Source organism: Bidens hawaiensis, unplaced genomic scaffold (assembly GCF_021521415.1).
Source record: "Bidens hawaiensis isolate Kalapana, Puna unplaced genomic scaffold, B.hawaiensis_p1.1 tig00018778_1, whole genome shotgun sequence".
Lineage (NCBI taxonomy): Eukaryota > Viridiplantae > Streptophyta > Magnoliopsida > Asterales > Asteraceae > Bidens > Bidens hawaiensis.
In genome coordinates, this window is record NW_027492852.1 from 95,056 (window position 1) to 105,691 (window position 10,636).

Sequence of the window (10,636 nt, forward strand, 5' to 3'; positions counted from 1 at the left end):
TATGAAAACAGTCACTTGACAAGCAAGAACGGGTTATGGTTGACTTGAATGCTATCTTGATTCAGAGAAAGGTTTGAAGATGACTTACAAGGGAAGAAACGGGTTTGAAGAATGGAAGATTATTTGATGATCACATTGAGTTTATTTCTTTTTGTGATGACCTTGCTACTTGAAGTTGATCTTTGAAGTTCAAAACCTCGTTCATATGCCCATACAACTGTATCCAAAAGTGATATAAGAGAGATGTTTCGAAATGAACAATGGGAGAAGCTTAACATGAGGGGGAGAAGTTCAACGAAAAACAACGTGTTTTTGAGGTGATCATGGAAGAAATTCGATGGCATCGGTCTAAGGGGGAGATTGTTGGGACTTATATTTTAGACCGACTCATCGAAATATTATTATTATGGGTGAAAAATAATTAATATTTTTGGTCTCAATCAAGGGTGGATGGCTTGAAGACCAAGACATGCTAGACTAGTATAAATAGATGTATTTGTTAATTTGTCTAGTATGAGTGTATAGTGTATTGTGTGAGATCTAGGGTTTTATCTCTTAGAGAGAGCCGCCGCCTCCAGGATGAGCTCTCCTAGAGGTGGCTGATCTTTATTGTATGTATGTGTGTATGTATGAGTGCTCTGTTTGACAATATTTTGACTAATGAAATCATACTACCACTTCTTTATTTGTGTTTCGATTACATATATTTGTTCATCCAGTCTATTGTTCATTGTAATCGATTCAGGCTCTCTCCCAAACACCACTCATCCGTCCAAAACACCTTTCAAGAGTGAATATGATTCGATCCTAGCTCGGATCCGAGCTCAACCGTTAATAACGACCATTATTCACGCTTCCGCACCGGGGCTCGGGTATTGTCAGGAAATAAGAAAGGGAAACTCCATCCCACATGGAAATTGGTAAAGAAATGAAAGCACTTTATAAGGAAGGAACTTTCCATGGTAATGTTCTTATATGGATAACTACTCTCCCTAGTCCTAGCGGAGACCCGATGCGCACGCGTACGGGCACGGGCACGGGCTCGGGCTCGGGGGATGGGCGCAATGTGGCGCTTTGATGGCGCACGCTCGCATTGCCTCGAGCTGCATTAGTATTTTTGAACAATGGAAGTGAGACCAAGACATAACGAGCTACCAAAAGATCAGGGACTAAAAATGAAAATATTTGAAATTCTGCTTCTTCGCGCGACGCGAAGAAGTTGGGTCTCGAAGCTTCGCGCGACTCAAAGTAATGGTGAAGTAACCGCACCGTTGAATGACACGTGGCAACACGTCATAGGACACGTGTCACCTCGTGGTGACACGTGGCAAGCCTACTTGTCAAATCATCAGAGCTAGTGTTCTACTTCGCATGACACGAAGATTTACTTTATCTGCCTATAAATAGACGGCCATGTGAGATGTCTCCAACTCAACACATCTTTCACACTCATATATTCTCGATATTCATGCCACGATTCCGACGTGCCGACATTTCGACAATCGTTGTCTCGAAGTGCGTGTTAGAACCCTACCAAGTTAGTCTCTCGATTTTCCACAACAATTAGAAGTGCAGCCCAAGTGAAGCCAGGAACTTTCTTATAAGCAAGCCGTAGAAGGCAAGGATATTGCTTCCACGTGAAGTAATATTATTAAAACTATATTTTTGACGGGCACGCAGTAACCGAAAGGGAGATATCATTAGTAGACTCTTTTTGCCTAAGGTAAATAATTCATACACATTCCAATCAACCGCGGGACATGTTTACTTACCTGGAGAAGTTTGCCAACGTGATAGACTATATTAGGCCAAAGCGTGCCATACCAAACGTCATATGCAAATACAAAGTATTTTCATAAAATCACTACAACTCTACTAAGGTAGGTCAGACCTAAGAGTCTGCTGATCAGACCTCGAGTTTGATGAACTGACTCAAACTTCAATTATGCTGATCAGACCAAGAGTCTGTTAAACTGAAACAGACTTAAAGTCTGCTGAATAAGATAAGATATACCATCTAGGTACTTATGCATGCCTATTATAAATATAGGTTATAGCATACTGAGGAAAGAAGTTCTGATATCACCAAATTGATAACGCAAGGTGAACACGTTAACCTTTTATGGTCGGAACTGATTTTACTCTTGTAATAGATAGGTTGTTTATTGCAAAGAGTCTGATAAATGTTTGCATGAGATTATTGTCTCTAAAATCGTTATAATACAAAATAGATAATAAAAAGCAACTCAAATCGAATACACATGTGTCTGGATCCAAACATAACTGATAATTGGCATACAAAACCATGTCAGTCATAACCAGTTCTCCAACAGGGTCACATAACCTAGGAGAAGGTTGTCTCCGAACAGGGGCTATGTACTCGGGGAACCTTTGAATTGTGTGTGTAGGGCAGTGGTACAAATCCCGGGAATGACAGGCGTTCCTGCTGAGTTTGTGAAACAAAAAACTATGTTTGTATTTAACGACTGTTATAAAGTGTTTTATTGAGTCAACGTTTCACCAGCATATAGCTGACGTGTTTATCCAATCCATGTAGGTAATTAGGTAATGATGGATAATATACAAGGATTTGGAAGTCATGATGTTAGAAGATCGCACGAGATGGCTCTATTTTGATTTTATAATCCTTGTTGTAATAATAACACTGTTTTGTAAACTGGAAACTCGGGTATTTAATTCCCGAGTAATTTTGATAATGTAAATTAATATTTTAATATTTAAAGATTTCCGCTAAAAAAAACCGCTACTCTGATATATTTACAAAACATGTACCAACCCGGGACATTGCACCCAGCCCTTAACCGAGGTGTGACAGGTTGGTATCAGAACCATCGGTTTCAGTGAATTAGGTATTAACATATTAGTACCTAAGCTTTTACTATTTTATCTAATAAAGTAGGGATAAGCTATGATTGGTAGTCTACCTATCCCTAAGTATATGTTTGTGCAGATGTCGTACACGAACTATTACGGACAAAGACCGGTAGGAAGGCGATCAAACCCTGCAACCTCGTCTGAGCCGTTTGACAAAGCTAGTACCAATTATGGTCCCAAACGACCAACTGTATCGGTAAATCCGACTGAACCGGTATATTCAAATCCGGCTGATTTAAATAACTTGAACAACCCGATGAATCCAATCCCGACAAACCCGATGAACCAAATGTATCTAGTTGATCACATAGATCCATCCTTGGCTTATGGAAGCCAACCAATATATGCTCCGGGTAGCCCTGAAATGCCGATAGAGATATCGAGCTACACTTCGGAAGGTATTCCGCCGACTGATACTCCAACCTATTATCCTTCTGTGAACATGGGGGTTCAAAGTAGGATTAAACATGAAACTAGCACTGAATCATCTAGTTGGATGAACTGCCATTCCAACTAGAGTATGTGGCACTTTGGATCACCGCCACCCGATTATCAAAACCCTCGCATTATAGCAAGACCCTGTAATGAACCGATTCATTATTCTGAGGTTCCTAACTTTCCACCATACCGAGGTCCTGTACCAACTATATCTGAACAAGTGAATGAGATAAGGGAGGAAGCCCGTCTAGTCGAGGAGTTTTATACAACAAGCATTCCCGACGAGGAAATGCAAGCTTACGTGGCAAATCCTCACCTATATCCAAGGGAAACAGCTTACCTTTTTCCATCTACATCCGCACCAATAGGGTATCCAAATCAACCCAACTCAGTGATGGATGAGCTAAGGAACGAAAGGATTAAGAAGAAGAAGAAGAAGATAAGCGATAAAATTATAAAGAAGTGTGACAAGATGAAGAGTCTTGTCAAGAAATGGTCTAGGGACGAGAATTATATAAATGTTGTTGTTTAAGAATGTTTTATTTTTCCGTCCCTCTATAATATGTTTGTGAAAAAAATAAAAGATTGTGTGTACCATGTTTTAAATTTGTGCATTTTATTGAATTACAGAATGTCTGATCAAATAAACGAAAGTCAAAGGAGTCAAGCTGATAATGTAAAAACCCCTAAAAATAATAATAAATCGATACCGGAGGAATACCTGGGGGTATCCGTGAAATGATAAAGGAAGCGGTTACACCTTTAATCAAAGAAGCAGTAACTCTCTTAATAAAAATGGTTCAAGACCACACTGCGAATTCAAAAAGTTTGGCAAAACCAAAATCAATGAAACAAGTACAACCGAGCCATAGCATATCTGTGCATTCAAAAAGAAAAGAATAAAAAATGTCAAAGGATGATGAAAAAAAGAAGGATGAAGGTTACGAAAGCTGCACTGCTGAACATGTCCCGAGCAAGATAAAAAGGATAAAAGTTAGCACGGGATGTACATTCAAAGATTTCTAGGTATACAAACCAAAGGAATTCTATGGGGATAAAGGGGCAATAACGACACTCCGTTGGCTCGAAGAGATGGAATCTATAGCTATCATAAGTAAGTGTACCGAGGAGGAGAGCATCCAGTATTCATCCCAGATGTTCAAGGGAGAAGCACTGGAATGGTGGAACACTTTGATTAAAGTGAAAGGGAGAAACAATCTTTATAATCTTGAGTGGAAAACTTTTAAAGAATTGATTAAGCAAAAGTTCTGTCCTGTCCACGAAGTTGATCAGATCCAGACAAAGCTCTGGAATCACAAGGTTATTGGCACAAACCTCAAGGAATATAATACCAAGTTCCTTGAGTATTGCAGGCTCGTACCATATTTGTTCACTCCAAAATACAACAAAGTGACCCGATACATTTATGGTTTACCCAAGGAGATCCGGGATCATGTGCGATCACATATGCCCGCAACAACTGAGTCAGCTATTGAATTAGCCGGGTATTTGATGGAAAGTATGATTAGAAACCGAGAGGAGGAAAGGAAGGATGTGACTGAAAAGAAAAGAGAAATTGATAGCAAGAGGAGGTTTGAAAAGGGGAAAGAAGTATCAGGTGCGTTTAACCGACCTTTATGTAAAAATTGTGGTAAGACATGAGGAGAGATGTTTAAAGCCTGCGCCAAAGATGGAAGTTCACAAATTTCAACCATATTCGATATGCAATTTCTGTAAAAGACCGGGTCATAAAGAGGAGGACTGTAGGAAGAAGTTGATTGTTTGTTTTGACTGTGGAGAGAGAGGTCATTTCAGTGCTGAGTGCACGAAGAAGAAACAGGTGGCAGGAGGCGTAAGTGGTAGTGGTGCTAAAATCGATGGTAAAAGGGGGAACGCCCACGCATTTATGTTGAACACTTAAAAAGCGGGAGAATTGCCAGACGTAATTACTGGTACGTTCCCTATTGATAATGTTTATGCTAGAATATTGTTTGATTCTGGAGCCAATAAAGTTTTATAGATTATAAGTTTTGTAATCTATTAAATGAACCTCTAGCTAAACTAAATAGTCAATATGAAGTAGAAATGGCTAATGGAAACTTAATCCGAATATCTGAAGTATTAAATAGTTATATTTCCTTAGCTGGATATGAGTTGCCAGTACAGTTATTACCTATGGAGTTAGCAGGATTTGATGTAATACTAAGAGTGGATTGGCTAGCCGCCAACCAAGCCCGACTCCTCTGTAATGAAAAAGCCATAGACCTACTGACTCCATATAAGAAAATCATTCGAATAGCTGGTGACAAAAGCTGGTAGAATTGGAATCATTTCCAAAATCAAGGCGAATAATTGCTTAGGAAAAGGTTGCTTAGCATTTATGGCTTACGTAACCAAGGAACCTGAACCTAAGAAGATAAACGAAGTTCCGATTGTTTCCGAAATCAAGGACGTATTTCCTGATGAACTCCCTGGAATCCCACCTGATTGAGAAGTTGAATTCAGAATAATTTTAATTCCGGGAACAGCGCCAATTGCTAAGTCTCCTTACAGACTGGCACCGACCGAAATGAAAGAACTGAAAAAGCAATTGAATGAGTTATTGGAAAAGGGATTTATACGACCGAGTTCTTCACCGTGGGAAGCTCCGATTCTATTTGTTAAGAAGAAGGATAGGTCAATGAGAATGTGTATTGACTACCGAGAACTGAACAAGGTTACGATCAAGAATCGATATCCACTTCCGAGAATTGATGACCTTTTTGATCTGCTTCAAGGGGCGAGTTGCTTTTCTAAAACTGATCTTAGATCCGGGTACCATCAACTAAAAGTTCAGGAAGAAGACATATCAAAGACAGCATTCAGAACCCGATACGGACATTATGAGTTTACTGTTATGCCGTTTGGACTCATGCTCCGGCAGCTTTTATGGATATGATGAATCGAATCTGCAAGCCCTACTTGGATAAGTTTGTTATTATCTTCATTGATGACATTCTTATCTACTCTAGGACAAAAGAGGATCATCAAGACCATTTAAGAACCATACATGAAACATTGAGTAAGGAAAAGCTTTATGCTAAATTCTCGAAGTGCGAGTTCTGGTTGTCCGAAGTGCAATTCCTTGGATACATTGTAAATGGGAAAGGAGTTCAAGTTGATCTGGAAAAGATTGAAGCCATCACAAAATGGGAGAAACCCAAAACCTCGACGCAAGTTAGAAGTTTTCTAGGGTTAGCTGGCTATTATTGGAGGTTTATTCAGAATTTCTCAAGAATAGTGGTTCCTTTGACTTCATTTACCTGGAAAACTGTTAAATTTGAGTGGGGATCGAAGCAGGAAGAAGCGTTTGAAACTTTGAAGCAGAAATTGACTAATGCACCTACCTTAGCCTGACCCGAAGGGCAAGATAATTTTTCCGTATACTGTGATGCTTCACACACAGGTATGGGGTGTTCACTGATGCAAGATAAGAAAGTTATTGCTTATGCTTCAAGACCGTTAAAGGTTCATGAGAAGAATTACATCACTCACGATCTAGAGTTGGAAGCTATAATTTTCGCGCTGAAGTTATGGCAACATTACTTATATGGTGTAATGTTTATTGTCTATACTGATCATAAGAGCTTGAAGCATATATTTGATCAAAAAGAGTTGAATATGGGGCAAAGACGATGGATGGAAATGCTTAATGATTATGATTGTGAAATTGTCTATTATGAAGGGAAAGCCAACGTTGTGACTGACGCTTTGAGTAGAAAAGAACACGACAAGCCAAAAAGAGTTCGAGCTCTGAGGCTGGAACTCAAGATTGATCTATTAACCGAAATCAAAGAAGCTCAAAAGATGGCACTAGAAGAAAACAATATAAAAGCTGAAAAGAGAACGGTACAATAGATTAATTAGTTAAAGGTGACGATGAAATACTCAGGTTAGGAAAAAGAATCTGGGTACCGATGGTTGGGAACTTACGAGAGAAAATATTGGAAGAAGCTCACAAGTCAAAGTATATGATGCATCCGGGAAGTGACAAGATGTATCATAATCTAAAGGATGATTACTTGTGGATCGGAATGAAGAAAGAAATTGCCTTGTATGTAGTAAAGTGTTTAACATGTTCGAAGGTCAAGGCGGAGCACCAAAAGCCGTTAGGTTTATTGCAACAACCAAAGAAACCTATTTGGAAATGGGATATGATTACTATGGATTTTATTATGAAGTTACCAAAGACTTCACGTCAAAACGATGCTATTTGGGTTAATGTAGATAGACTAACCAAGTCTGCCCATTTCATTCCTATTCAAGAAACGTTCAGTGTGGATAAGTTAGCACAGCTGTATGTAGAAAAAATTGTATCAATTCACGGTGTACCACTATCCATAATTTCTGATAGAGACAGTCATTTTACTTCTAATTTTTGGAGAAGCTTTCAAAAGGCAATGGGTACGCATATGAATTTAAATACAGCATATCACCCGCAAACGGATGGACAAAGCGAAAGAAAAATTCAAACACTAGAAGATATGCTTTGTGCTTGTGTCATAGATTTAGGTGATAGTTGAGATACTGTGACAATCGTCAATTTCAGGTTAACTCCGTTAACGCAACTCCGTCAATTCAAACTTTAGATTATTGAATCTAAACGCAAACCTCATTACATTTAAACTAGGGTTTAAATGACGCTTAACACTTACTACATGTCTAGTAGTCTTTCGGGATTGGCACCGAAACGCAAACGATTGATGAATAAACGAAAAACACTAAAACACTAATTATGTGATAATTATGTGTTAGGATTATGTGTTATGTGATAATATTATTGTCATGTTAATTTAATGTGCAAGTTATGATAGAATGTTCTAGAAAAAGTAATACTTAATGTTAACTTAATGTGCAAGTTATGATAGAATGTTCTAGAAAAAGTAATACTTAGGAGTTGAGGGGCCAAAGTGTAACATATTCCTTTATAAATACATGGTAAACCTAAACCCTAACCTCCTACTCCTATTCCCCTAGTAAAATCGGCAGCCATCCCCTCCCTTTATTTCCTTGAGATCGATTAATATACACACACACACAATCAAGATCTTTCAAGTTTGATTGAAGATTAAGGTGCTAGGAAGGTATACACAACTATTCTATGTATCCTCTATGTTTAATTGTTAGTTTTATTGGGTTAATTGTAAACCTTTATGGCTGATTTCTTGGTATTATGATATTCATGTGATTCTTGATTTAATTGATGATGATTGATAACTAGATTTGATATTGTTGCATGGTTATTGTTGTCTTTGAGTTTGATATCAAGTAAAACCCTAACTATGTATGTATGGTATGATTGATAGGAGTTATGATGTCTAGAATGTTCTATGAATGATTTGTGATCTATAGATAGTTAAATTGTTGAGTTTGGATGAAAACAGTTTCTGGACAGATTGTGTTGTTGATGATTGAATGACTGTAACGGGATGTAAAAGTGGTAAATGAATGAGATAATTGATACTACAGTAAAATAGGTTGAGTCTAGTTTCTAAAGAATATAAATTTGTAATTTTTGGACGTGTGAAAGTTAACTCTTATGATTTTACAAAAACGTGGTGCAAAGCTGAGTTGTTAGACCTGCTGTTAGGTTGTTTTGTAAATGTTATATCTCATGATCTACGAGGCCAATTGGGTTGGTTCCACTTCTGGAAGTTGACTTATTGAGTTATGAACCTAACCCAAGTGGTCTTGCATTTATTGGATTTTTCGTTTAACGGGAATTGCAAATAACATTCTGTTGTGCATGAATCTGACTGATATGAGTTTGCTGTAATGTTTTGGTCATTATAAGAAAAATATGTGGAATAAAAATAAGATAAAATATGTTCTGGAAACCTAAGATATGTATGCTTCCGTGGTGATTTTTGGTGAATTAATTGAGACATTATGATCGGTGAAATAGTACAATCTTTCAAGTAGAAATTCTGTCATAATGAAACTAACTGCTGAGTTGTGTAAAAATGCATGAAATATGATAGTTTTTGTATATTTGTTATGTTTTGACCAAAATACCCTTGCGGGGAATAGTTACAAATTGATTGCCATGAATTGACCAAATTGCCCTTATGGGGAATAATGGTTAGTTAATTTTGTTTGTTGACCAAAATGCCCTTACGGGGAAAATTGCTAGTAAAGTATGTTATTAGTACGTGAGACGAAAGTAATTGCTCACTCATGTATCATATCACAATTGTACTTGTTTAAGTCACACACGATTCACAAACGAAACACGAAATCTGTTACGTGCATAGGTATTATGTGTCGAGTCTAGAGACTCGTTAAACGTACCGATACTTAGAAAATCTCTTTGTTATTTAGAACGCTAGAGAGTTTCTACGACGCGCATCACTTGGTGATCTAGATCGGGATATTCTTCGCAAACGGTGAGTTTCACTTACCCCGCTCTTTGAACTGTTTTCAAACGTTTTTCACTTGGGGGAGATAACATACTCCGATAAACATATTTTCTGAGATAAACGCATATGAAAGATTTTGTTATAAATTATATATCACTTGTAAAGGCTAAGCGGCATACGTAACATTTGAAGTCCCACACATCGGACCGGTTAATATTTGGAATAGCGAGTCACTTTTGGGTAGTACTACTGGGTTTGACAAACCCCACCCGACGCTAAGCTCAACTGGAGGTTGAGTGGGTGTAAATTTTGGCTAACACTTACCATGGTCTGGAGGACCTGGTGACGGGCACTTGATAAACAGTCAGCTTCGGTCGCGAACCACTTAGCGATACTTGTTGTATAGATTAGCTACCTATCGATATATAATTTGACATAACACTATCTGGTAATGCAAAACACTCAAACGCTGTAACGTGGTTACACACTTAAACGCTGTAACGTGGTTACACACTCAAACGCTGTAACGTGGTTACACACTCAAACGTCGTAACGGGGTTACGCAACATTTAAACGTCGTAACGAGGTTACGCAAAACGCTAAACGATTTATCTTATTTTACTTGTGAACTCACCAACCTTGTGTTGACACTTTTAGTATGTTATTCTCAGGTAGCCGAGGCGGGCGCGCGGTTTATGTATAGATTAGCTACCTATCGATATATAATTTGACATAACACTATCTGGTAATGCAAAACACTCAAATGCTGTAACGTGGTTACACACTTAAACGCTGTAACGTGGTTACACACTCAAACGCTGTAACGTGGTTACACACTCAAACGTCGTAACGGGGTTACGCAACATTTAAACGTCGTAACGAGGTTACGCAAAACGCTAAACGAT